The sequence below is a fragment of the Hemitrygon akajei genome, chromosome 5 (assembly GCF_048418815.1).
Source record: "Hemitrygon akajei chromosome 5, sHemAka1.3, whole genome shotgun sequence".
In the NCBI taxonomy this organism is placed as follows: Eukaryota; Metazoa; Chordata; class Chondrichthyes; order Myliobatiformes; family Dasyatidae; genus Hemitrygon; species Hemitrygon akajei.
This window is the reverse complement of record NC_133128.1, coordinates 9,879,811-9,893,294: the sequence shown is the minus strand read 5'-3', so window position 1 is coordinate 9,893,294 and position 13,484 is coordinate 9,879,811.

Here is a 13,484-nt window from a genome sequence, read left to right as displayed (position 1 = left end):
ATTGTGGCTGTAGAGGAGGCCGTGGACTTATCTGGTTCATTCTGACCAAGAAGGCCATCTAGCAGTCCTGTTTGCCCAAATTTGTCTTCAATGTGCCTATCCAAATGTCATTTAATATTAAAAACTTCCTCTGGCAGATGGTTCAATATACTCATCAAATCTTGGGTCTAGAACATAGAAATCTACAGCACATTACAGGACCTTTGGCCCACAATGTTGTGCTGACCATGTAACCTACTCTAGAAACTGCCTAGAATTTCCCTAGCGCATAGCCCTCTATTTTTCTAAGCTCCATGTACCTACCTAAGAGGCTCTTAAAAGACCCTATTGTATCTGCTTCCACCACTGCCTCCAGCAGTGCATTCTGCGGATCGACCACTCTCTATGTGAAAAACTTACCCCTGACATTCCCTCGATACCTACTTCCAAGCACCTTAAAACCATGCCCCCTCATGTTAGCCATTTCAGCCCTGGGAAAAAGCTTCTGGCTATCCATACCATCAATGTCCCTCATAATCTTAAACACCTCTATCAGGTCAACTCTCATCCTCTGTCACTTCAAGAAGAATTCACTCAATCTACTCTCATAAAGTACACCCTCCAATCTAAGCAACATTCTTGTAAATCTCCTTTGCACTGTCTCTATGGTATCCACATCCTTCCTGTAGTGGGGTGATCAGAACTGAGCTCGGTACTCCAAGTGGGGTCTGACCAAGGTCTTATATAGCTGTAACATTACCTCACGGCTCTTGAACTCGGTCCCATGGTTGATAAATGCCATCACACCATACACCTTCTTAACAACACTGTCAACCTGCTCAGCTGCTTTGAGTGTCTTATGCTCACAAACCCCAAGATCTCTCAGATCCTCCACACTGCCAAGTCTTACCACAAATATTATATTCTATCTTCAAATTTGACCTACCAAAATGAACCACTTCACACTTGTCTGGGTTGAACTCCATCTGCCACTTCGCAGCCCAGTTCTGCATCTTATCAATGTCCTGCTGTAAACTCCGACAACCCCCCTGATTATCCACAACACCCCCAACTTTTGTGTCATCAGCAAATTTACTAATCAACCCTTTTACTTCTTCATCCAGGTCATTTATAAAAATCACAGAGGAGGGGTCCCAGAATAGATCCTTGCAGAATACCACTGGTCACCGACCTCCATGCTGAATATGAAAAATTTATAACCACACTTTGCCTTCTGTGGTCAAGCCAATTCTGGATCCAAAAAGCAAGGTCTCCTTGGATCCCATGCCTCCTTACTTTCTGAAGGAGCCTTGCATGGGAAGCCTTATTAAGTGCCTTACTGAAATCCATATACATGACATCCACTGCTCTACCTTCATCAATGTGTTTTGTTACATCCTCAAAGAATTCAATTAGGCTCGTAAAGCACAATCTGCCCTTGACAAAGCCATTGATGACTATTCCTAATCAGATTATGTCTCTCCAAATGCTCACAAATCCTGCCTCTCAGGATCTTCTCCAACAACTTGCCCACCATGAAGCCAGACTCACTGGTCTATAATTTCCTGGGTAATCTCTACTACTTTTCTTGAACAAGGGAACAACATTTGCAACCCTCCAATCCTCCGGTATTTCTTCCATCCCTATTGATGATGCAAAGATTATCGCCAGAGGCTCAGCAATCTCATCCCTCACTTCCCACAGTAGTCTGGGGTAATATCTCATCCGGTCCTGGTGACATATCTAACTTAATGTTCTTCAAAAGTTCCAGCAGATCCACGTTCTTAATGTCTATATGCTCAAATGTTTCAGTCTGCTGTAAGTCATCCCCACAATTACCAAGGTCTTTTTCTCTGCTGAATACTGAAGCAAAGTATTCATTAAGTACCTCCACTACCACCTCTGACCCCATGCACACGTTTCCACTATCGCACCTGATTAGACCTATTCTCACACGGCTCATCCTCTTGCTCTTCACATACTTGTAGAATATCTTGGGTTTTCATTCATCCTGCTCACCAAGGCCTTTTCCTGGTCCCTCTGGCCCTCCTAACTCCAGTCTTAAGCCTCTTCCTGGCAACCATGTAATTTACTAGAGCTCTAACAGTACCTAGTTTTTTGAACCTTTCATAAGCTTTTCTTTTCTTCTTAACTAGATTTTCTACATCCTTTGTACACAAAGGATCCCTTTCAAATCTTTCTCCTCCAACCTAAAATCTATACCCTCCAGTTTTTGATTTCATTTCCTTGAGAAAAAGACTGCATGCTTTCACCCAATCAATTCCCCTCATGATATTCTGCAGCTTCAAAAAATAAAGTGATAGCCTACCCAGCCCCTCCCTTAAACTCAGGCCCTCAGGTCTTGGCAAAATTCATCTGCAAATACTTGTTTTTTTAATTTTCAATTTTTGATGTAAAATAATTCATTATTTTTTCAAAATATTAAATCTCTTGTGGATTATTAATTTACATTTTTAAACTGCTTGGCGACTTTTAAAGATATTAAGTTCTTAATTTATTTGCCTATTAACATCTTGCCTATTTTTAGTATCTGGGGAGTATTCAGAGTGTTTTAGGTATTTGGCAGCTGGCCAAGGTGGGACTTGAGTGGGGGGGGTTTTGGCTTCTTTTGAAGGGTTCCACTGAGAAGGTTCTGTAACTTCCCACTGAGAGGGTTGCACAGCGGTAAGACTGAATTTATTTTGAATGTTCGAAGCAGCTTCTGACTGCAGATCCCAAGCTATGTGCTTGCCTGGGCACTCTGAAGTGAACACAGTACCTGAGTCAGAGAAAATGGAGACCACGTGTGCTGTGCTTTACACCAGAATTTTTCAACCTGGAATGAGGATTGGATTATTGTTGATTAGGCTGTCCCAGCAGGACAGATAGTCACCTCAGGAGGAATAGGCTGAAGTGTCAGAGGTTCGATGACAGAGTTTCACATTAAGCATAAAAACAGAATATATTAGAAATGCCAGTGGGTCAGACAGCATCTGTGCAGAAAGAGTCAATGTTTCATTAAGTCTGGTGCTCAACAGGTTTCACCGCTGCCTGTAAGGAGTTTATACGTTCTTTCTGCGGGTTTCCTCTGAGTGCTCTGGTTTCCTCTCACAGTCCAAAAATGTCCCAGTTGGTAGATTATATGGTCATTGTAAATGGTCCCGTAATTAGGCTAGGATTAAATCAGGGGATTGTTGGGCACCGTGTCTTGAAGGGCTGAAAGGGTATATCCTGTACTCTACATCAATATATTAATTGATTGATAGATAGATAGAAAGAAAGATAAATAGATAGATAGATAAATGGATGAATGAATGAATTGCATATCATTTAGGGCATGAGAGGCATTGATACCAAAATGGGGTTGCCTAAATTAAGGATCCCATTACCATGCCCTCTTCTCATCAAAGTTCAAAGTAAGTTTATTATCAAAGTACATATATATCACAATATACAACCATGAGATTCATCCCCTTGTGGGCATCAAAAACAAATCCATAATAGAATAATAACCATAACATAATTAATGAAAGACCACACCAACTCGGGTGATCAAGAAATGTGCAAAAGACAAAAAAAAACCAAATACACAAATAAATAAATAATAATGAGACCGTAAGATACAGGAGCAGAGCTAGGATTAGGCCATTTGGCAAATTGAGTCTGCTCCACCACTTCATCATGGCTGATCCAATTTTCCTCTTAGCCCCAATCTCCTGCCTTCTCCCTGTATCCCTTCGTGCCCTGACCAATCAAGAATATATCAACCTCTGCCTAAAACATACACAAAGACTTGGCCTCCACCACTGCCTCTGGTGAAGCATTCCACAGATCCAGAACTCTCTCCTCATCTCCATTCTAAAAGACACCCTCTGTTCTGAGGCTGTGTCTTCTGGTCTTAGACTCTCCCACCATAGAAAACATCACCACATCATTTTCATCAAGGCCTTTTACCATTGATAGGTTTCAATGAGGTCACCCCTCAGTCTTCTGAATTCCAGCAAATACAGGCCCGTAGCCAACAAACACTCTTCATAGCACAAGCCATTCAATCCTGGAATCATATTCGTGAAACTCCTTTGAACTATCTCCAGTTTCAGCACATCCATTCTAAGGTAAGAGACCAAAAAACTGCTCTCAATACTCCAAGTGAGGCCTCACCAGTGCTTTATAATGTCTCAACATTACATCCTTGCTTTTATATTTAAGTCCTCTTGAAGTGAACACTAATGTTACATTTGCCTTCCTCACCAAAGACTCAACCTGCAAATTAACCTTTAGGGAGTCTTGCACAAGAACTCCAAGTTCGATTGCACCTCAGGTTTTTTTTTTGTGTCTTCTCTGCATTTAGTAATACTCCACCCTTTCATTTCTTCTATCGAAGTGCATGACCATACACTTCCCGACACTGCTTCCCATCTGCCATTTCTTAGTCTATTTTCCTAATCTGTCTAAAACCTTCTGTAGTTTCTCTACTTCCTCAAATCTACCTACCCCTCCACCTATCTTCATAGCATCTGCAAACTTTGCAACAAAGCCATCAATTCCATCATTCACAAACAAGAGAAAATCTGCAGATGTTTGAAATCCAAGCAACACACACAAACTGGCGGAGGAACTCAGTAGGCCACACAGCATCTATGGAAAAGAGTAAAGTCAACGCTTCAGGTTGCCTGCCTGGCCTGCTGAGTTCCTCCAGCATTTTGTGTGTGTTGCTTGGATTCCCGGCATCTGCAGAGTTTCTCCTTTTTGTAATTCCATCATCCAAATCATCAACATGTAACATAAAAGGAATTGGTCCTCTGTGGATCACCACTAGTCACCAGCAGCCAGCCAGAAAAATCTCTGTTTATTTCCACTCTTTGCCTCCTGTCCATCAGCCACTGCTTTATCCATGCTAGAATCTTTCCTGCAATCCCATCGACTCATAACTTGTCAAGCAGCCCCATGTGCGGCACTATGTCAAAAGACTTCTGAAAATCCCAGTACACAATTGAATCTCCTTTGTCTATACAGCAGATTTTATCATGTGCCTCCAAGAACCCTGAAATCTCATCCTGAATAATTGACTCCAACATCTTCCCAACCATTGATGTCAGGATAACTGACCTATAGATTCCTTTCTTCTGCCTCTCTTCCTTCTTGAAGAGTGGAGTGACTTTGCATTTTTCCAATCTTCTGAAACCATTCCAGATTCTGTTTCTTGAAAGATCATTACTAATGCCTCCACAATCTCTTCAACCACCTCTTTCAGAACTCTGGTCCAGGTGACTTATGCGCCTTCAGACCACTCAGTTTCCCAAGAACTTTCTCCCTAGTTATGGTAACTTCAAATACTTCATAACCTCTGACACCAGAAACATCCACCATACTGTTATAATCTTCCACCATGAAGACTGATGAAAAATACTAATCCAGTTTGTCCACCATTTCCTTGTCCTCTATTGCTACCTCTCCAGCATCATTTTCCAGAAGCCCAAAATCAACTCTCGCCTCTTTTTCACACTTTATATATCTGAAGAAACTTTTGATATCTTCTTTAATATTATTGGATAGCTTATTTTCATATTCCAATTTAACCTTACTAATGACTTTTTAGTTGCCTTCTGTTGATCTTTAAAAGCTTCCCAATCCTGTAACTTCCCACTATTTTTTGCTCTATTGCATGCCTTCTTTTTAGCCTTTATGTTGGCTTTGATTTCTCTTGCTGGCCACAGTTGTGTTATCTTGCCTTCAGAATACTTCTTCCTCTTTGGGATGTATATATCCAGTGCCTTCCAAATTGATTCCAGAAATTCCAACCATTGCTGCTCTGCCATCATCCCTGCCAGTGTCCTTTTCCAATTAGTTCTGTCCAGCTCTTCTCTTATGCCTCTATAATTCTCTTTACTCTGCGGTAATATTGACTTTAGCTTCTCCTTCTCAAATCTCAGGGTGAATTTGATCATATTATCATCACTTGCCCTGAAGGGATTTATTCCTTGAAGCTCTCTAATTCATTCTGGTTCAATGCGCAACACCCAATTCAGAATAGCTGATCCTCTTGTGGGCTTAACCATGAGCTGCTCTAAAAAAACCATCTTGTAGGCACTCTAGAAATTCTCTCTCCTGTAATCTAGCACCAACATGATTTTCCAAATCTACCTGCATATTGAAGTCTCCCATGACTATTGTAACGTTGCCTTTTTGCCATGCATTTTCTATCTCCCATTTAATTTCGAGGCCACATTCTGCCTACTTTTTTGGGATCTGTATATAACTCCTTTCAGGGTCTTTTTACCCTTTTCCTTAGCTCTATCCACAATGATTCAACGCCTTCTGATGCTATGTCACCTTTAAGTTATGATTTCATTTCATTTTTTACTGACAGAGCAATGCCGCCCCCTCTGCCTTCCTGCCTGTCCTTTTTGGTACAATGTGTATCCTGGATATTAAGCTCCGAATTATAATCATCTTTCATCCATGAATCAATGATGCCTACAACGTCATTCCTGCCAATCTGTAACTGTGCAACAAGTTCACCTACTGTATTCCATATACTGCATGCTTTCAAATACAATACCTTCTGCCCTGTATTCACCCTTTTTGATTTGTCCTGCTTTAACGTTGCAACTCATCCTGTTGGCTGTAATTTTCCCCTATCAACAGCCTCTCCTCACCATTTGTAAACCAGTTACCTCATCTTCAGCACTCTTATCTGCCTTTCCTACAATACTTCTTGCAGTGAAATACAGGCAGCTCAGGGCACGAGTCACACCATGCTCAACCTTTTGATTCCTAACTTTGTCTTCAGTCTTAGCAACACCTGCCTCCACAACCTCTCCACTAGCTGTTCTCCACTCTGGTTCCCATCGCCCTGCAACTCTAGTTTAAACCCTACCGTGCAGCATTAGCAAATCTTCCCACTATCATATTAGTTTCCTTCCAGTTCAGGTACAAGCCCTCCCCTCTGTACAGGTCCCACCTCCCCTGGAAGAGAGCCCAATGATCTAAAAATCTTATGCCCTCCCTCCTACACCAACTCCTTAGCCATGTATTAAACTGTGTAATCTTCCTAGTTCTGGCCTCACTAGCATGTGGCATGAGTAGCAAATCTGAGATCACAACCCTGGAGATGCTGCCCTTTAACTTAGCACCTAACACCCTGAACACCCAATGAGAACCTCATCACTCGTCTTACCCATGTCATTGGTACCGGCATGGAACATGGCTTCTGGCTGTTCACCCTGCCACTTAAGAATGCTGAGGACTTGATCGGATATAGCCCGGACCCTAGTACCCAGAAGGTACATACCAATTGGGAATCTCGTTTTTGCCCACAGAATCTCTTGTCTGTTCCCCTAACTAACTAATCCCATATCTCCACAGCGTGCCTCTTCTCCCTCTTCCCTTCTGAGTCACAAAGGCAGACTCAGTGCCAGAGACTCACCCACTATGACTTTCCTCTGTTCGGTCCTCCCACCCCTCCCCCTGACGGTATCTAAAGTGATATGCCTGTTGTTGAGGTCGATGGCCACAGGGGTACTTTTCTCTGGCTCCTTAACCCCTTTCTGCTTCCTGACTGTCACTGAGTTTCCCATGTCCTGCACTCAGCATTTTTCCTATCTATCACCCTGTCAGCCTCCCAAATGATCTGGAGTTCATCCATTTCCAGCTCCAACTCCTTAATGTGGTTTGTTAGAAGCTGCAGCTGGATGTACTTCTCACAGTTGTGGTCGTCAGGGAGCATGGAGATCCCCCTGCCTTCCCACAAATTGCAAGAGAAACATTTCACTATCCTGCCTGGCATCTCTACTGTCCAAACTGTGCAGATGTAAAGAAGAGAATGAAATTCTCTTTCTCTCTCTTTTTCCCCCCTCAGTATAATCTCCCCCCAGCCCTACCTTTCTTTCTCTTTTATTTCCCATAATTCTCCAACTTCCCCTAGCCCATTTCCCTTCAGCCTATCACTTCCCAGCTCTCTACTTCATCCCTTCCCCCACTTCTTATCCCCCCCTCGAACATCCCATGTTACTTCACTCCTGATGAAGGGTTTTGGCCCGAAACGTCATCACTACCTCCTCCCATAGATGCTGTCTGGCCTGCTGAGTTCTGCCAGCATTTTGTGTTTTTAATGAAAAAACTTTCTTTCCTTTGGTTTCTCTGGATGAAGCTTCTGTTTACTGCAGCCTCAAAGAGCTAAATCCTCAAGATCACCACCTTGACGATGTCCACTCAGATGATGGCTGCTGCACTCGCTCCTGAGCCTTCCTTTAATTTGCTCTTACTAATCAATCCCAAACACTGATTGGCCACTGGTCAACATTCTATTATGTTGCTGCCTTTTATCCGTGGGCAGTGGTTCTGAATGAAGACCCTCTTCTCAAACCGTCCGATGTCCAGATTGGCTGCCCATCAAAGCTCTTTTAATAATAAAAAAAGTAAACAATGACTATTGAGAACTTGAGGTGAAGAGTCCTTGAAAGTGAGTCCAAAGGTTGTGGGAACGCTCAATGTTGAGTGAAGTTATCCCCTTTATTTCTAGAGCCTGATGGTTGAGGGGTAGTAACTGTTGTTAAACCAGTGGTGTGAGTTCTGAGGCTCTTGTACCTTCTTCCTGATGGCAAAAACAAGAAGATAACACTTTATGTAGATGTGCTCAATGGTGGGGAGGGTTTTACCCATGATGGTCTGGCCCATATCCATTACTTTTTGTCAGATTTTCCATTCAAGGGCTTTGGGGTGTTTCCATACCAGGCTGTGAAGCAGCTTGTCAGTATACTCTTCACTACACATCTATAGAAGATTGTTAAAGTATTAGGTGTCATCCCATATCTTTGCAAACGCATAAGGACATAGGAGGTACAGGAGCCAGAACACACGCACATGATGTTTCAGGAACAGCTTCTTCTCCTCTGCCATCAGATTTTGAATGGACAATGAACCCATGAATACTACCTTAGAACTTATCCATCTCTTTTTGTACTACTTATTTAATCTAATTTTCTTTATTTTATATATACTTATGATAATTTATAGTTATTATTATACATTGCAATGTACTGTTGCCACAAAATAACAAATTTTATGACTCAAGACCTTCACTGTATCTTGGCAGGTGTATCAATAATAAACTGATACCAACAACAATGGTTTCTTAATCTTTGCTGAATGTTCAGGCGCAAGTTTATCTTCCCACGTCACAGGTATGTCTACCCTATCTCTACTCTATCAACTCTCTCTACAACTTCAGTGATCCTAGCCTAACCACCTCATACTCTCTACTTTTCCAGTCCGATCCTTGTGATTTTGCTTTTGGAACCATGGAAACACTTTAGTGCACTGTGTAATGGTTTGATCTGTATAAACAGTATGCAAGGTGAGCTTTTCACTGTATCTTGGTTGTTGAGTTGAGGCCACCTAGGCGTCAGTCAGGGTTGACCATGGCTGTTGTGTCCTAGCTGTCTGGATATGCAAGCCCAGGGAGTACCTTGTAGAGAGCAAGCTGTTGCCCATGTCACTGGATCCCCCTCTCCACACATTTGATGAATCCAAAGGAACGGAAAAGACCGATGCAGATTGGCACCAGAGGCATCGCAAGAGTTGCCAGTCAGTGTTGATCTCAATGTAGGACTGCCTTACGGATACTTGGTTCAAATTTTCCCTTTGGGTTTACTCCCAAGTCCTTTCCCAGGAGTGGGTACAGATGCAAGGCGTGGAGGTTTGAGATCAAAGTTTTCCTTCTCCCAGATGAGCTGCCAACCATGGCTGACAAGCCCCATCTGCCCAAAGCAACTCATTTTAGGGTGTCAGAAATCTGCCCTTGCCCCACCTCCTGTCAGTAGAAAGGGTTCTCCTGGGCTTGTTAACTAAGCCACACGTGAAGGTCAGGAGCTGGACTTGGTTGTCAGAAGCTATTTGAGGTGCATACCATTGGGAACCTTTAATATGTAATGGGAGCTTACCCCCATTAATAGCCCTGGCTATAATAACCTTAAGGAAACAGTATCTTGTTACATGTGACAATGGTAAACCAATACTATCAAAGCCAGTATTTTTTGCCAGTACTTGGTCCTCAACCTCCTCAACCTTTCCAATATGAAATGAAATTGTCAACAACTTCCAGTCAGGGCAAATTCTTCCTCTGAGAAGAAAGCTCACCTGCCAGTGGAACAGCTCAGTCCAAAATATCGGCAGATTCTGGAAATCCAAGGAGCATTCAGCAAGTCAGGCCACATCTGTGGAGAGAGAACCATTCCTTCCACAGGTGTTGCCTGGCCTGCTGAGTTTCACCACACCCCCAACCCCCACCCCAGCATTTTCTGTTTTTGCTTCTGTTTTGAGGTTGGCCTCACCTCCACCCACGGAACCAGGGACAGAGAAAGAGGAAATTAAGTTGGTCCGAAATAGGACATGGCCTTAAATGTCCACCACCATCAGCATCTGTACATTTTCTGACTGGTCTATTCTAAAAATTTATCTCTTCTGTGTAAGATGATTCATCTGAGCCAACGTGTACATTCGTAAATTGGCTTATAATTGTCACATGTACCAAGGTACGGTGAAAAACTTTGCACCTTGGCCATCTATACTGATCATTTCATCACATCAGTGCATTGAGGTTGTACCAGCAACAAGAAATAACAGTGTGCAGAGTAAAATGTTACAGATACAGAAAGGGTGCAGTACAGGCCGACAGTAAGGTGCAAGGCCATTATGAGGTAGATCATGAGGTCAAGTGTACTGGGGAACCATTCAATAGACTTTTAACAGTGGGATAAATACCCTTGAACATGTCCTCCTTTCAGTAATATTACTGGGTTTTGAAAGACTATAGGATTGACACTGTGGGACAGGCATAAAGGAGGCCCTAAGGTTTGGTTTGGGAAAATGATGATCATATTATCCGATGGGCTCCTGAGCTGGCTTCACTCACTCAGCGCTAAAGAGACACAAAGTTCAAAGTAGGTTTATTCTCAAAGTACATATATGTCTCCATATACAACCCCAAGATACACAGTAAATCCAAGAAACACAATAGAATCATTGAAAGACAAATAGGATGGACAAACAACCGATGTGCCAAATACAGCAAACTGTGCAAATACAAAAGAAAAAAACTACTTAGTAAGTATTGAGAACATGGGGTGAAGAGTCCTTGAAAGTGAGTCCACAAGGTTGAGAGAACATTTCAATAAAGGGGCAAGTGGAGTTGAATGAAGTTACCTCCTATGGTTCAAGAGCCTGATGGTTGAGAGCTAATAACTGTTGCTGGACCTGGCAGTCTGGGTCCTGAGTCTCTGCAGCTGTGGCCTGCAGCCACTGGGCTCCCCTTCTCTCACCCCAGCACTGACCCAGCTCCATAGCTGTGAACTCACTTCCGGGGAATCTGTGATTCATGTCCTGTGTGTTATTTGTTTACTTTTTTATTCACACTTTAGGTGTTCATCCATCTTTGTTGTGTGGGTTTTCTTGCAGATTCTATTGTGTTTCTTTGTTTTGTGGCTGCCTGCAAGAAGATGAATCTCAAGGTTGTATATGGTATACACACTTTAATAATGGGCTCACTTTGAACTTTGATTGAATGATGGGACAGGCTTGAAGGGTCAAGTGGTCTATTTTCTATGTCCAGAAATATATTCTAGCGATGGGCAATGCAGGGCTCTGTTCAGGTGTAATCAATAATTCAATACAAGTACATTTCTGTCAACAAATCAAAGTCATCATTATACTGTTCAAGCATCTGCTTTAAGCAGAACAGACTTGATGGGCCAAATAGCTAAATTCTGCTCCTATGTCTTATGGTCTCTGGTTAACTTGGACCATTCTGATTGACCAGTGGTGATCAATTGCTGTAAATGGAAACTCTGTGTAAATTACATCCACCTGATACTCACTTCTGCTGAAATGTTTTCTTCCATAGCCTCGTTCCATTTCTTCCCTAAAGGCCCCCTAAGTTATTTAGATATAGAAAACATTATTTTATTCATTATATATCATTCATTTCATGCCTACTCACAGTGCACAAACTCTTGGGAAAAGATGATGCCTCTTACAGTTCTTCCGTCTTACAGCTATATAAGATTTGGAGTCCTGTGCTCAGTTCTGGTCACCTCACTCCAGGAAGGATGTGGATACCATGGAGAGAGTGCAGAGATGATTTACAAGGATGGTGCCTGGATTAGAGAGCATGTCTTATGAGAATAGGTTGAGTGAACTTTGCCTTTTCTCATTGGAGAGACGGAGGATGAGAGGTGACCTGATAGAGGTGTGATAGATGGATGATGAGAAGCATTGATTGTGTGGATAGCCAGAGGCTTTTTCCCAGACTTAAATGGCTAACATGAGAGGATATAGTTTTAAGATGCTTGGAAGTAGGTACAGAGGGGATGTCAGAGGTAAGTTTTTCACATAGAGAGTGGTGGGTGTGTGGAATGCACTGCCAGCGAAGCTGCTGGAAGTGGATACAATAGAGTCATTTAGGAAACTAGTAGATAGGTGCATGGAGCTTGTAAAAAAATAGAGGTCTATGTGATAGGGAAATTCCAGGCAGTTTCTAGAGTAGGTTATGTGGTCGGCACAACACTGTGGGCCAAAGAGCCTGTAATGTGCTGTAGATTTCTATGTTTCATAAACATACGGAATCGTGCAGATGCTGAAAATCTAAAGCAATGCACACAAAATGCTGGAGGAAATCAGCAGGTCAGGTAGCATCAATGGAAAGGGATAAACGTCGATATTTTGAGCTGAAACCCCTCATCTGGACTGGAAAGGAAAGGGGAAGAAGATGGGGGAGTGGAAGGAGTACAAGCTGGCAGGTGATTTGTGAGACCGCGTGAGGGGGTGGATGTATGGATGGGTGGGAGAAGAGGATAAAGTAAGAAGCTGGGAGATAGCAATTGAAAGAGGTAAAGGGCTGAAGAAGGAGGAACCTTCTGGACACCTGCCCATCATCTTCAGTTGGTGTCCTCCTCCTTCCCTTTTACCAATGGTCCATTGTTCTCTCCTATCAGATTCCTTCTTCTTCTTTAGCACTTTACCTCCTCCATCTTCTCACTTCAGCCTCCCTCCTCCAGCCACCAACCTTCCCCCTTGCCAGGTCTCATCTATCACCTGCCAATTTGTACTTCTTGCCCTCGCCCACTTCCCTCTTCTGGCTTCTTTTCCAGTCCTGATGAAGGGTCTCGGTCTGAAATACTGACTCTCTATCTCCGTCATAGATGCTGCCTGGCCTGCTGAGTTCCTCTGGGGCTTTGTAGGAGATGTCTCATTTGCTATTAAACAATGATGCTTGCAAAAGATAAATTAACAAACTTGACAGCTCTCTATGGGATTGTGATATCAAAAACATGTAATTGTGTATGTACGTGCAGTACAAAAGTCTATAACGTATACTGTATATAGCTTAGATGCCGAAGACTTTTGCACAGAACTATATTTGTCACGTGGAGCGAAGAGTGAGTCTGTAAACATGGCAGGAGCAAGGAATGCTGGGAATGGCAAGGGTGGAACGCCGTTGGAGGGGT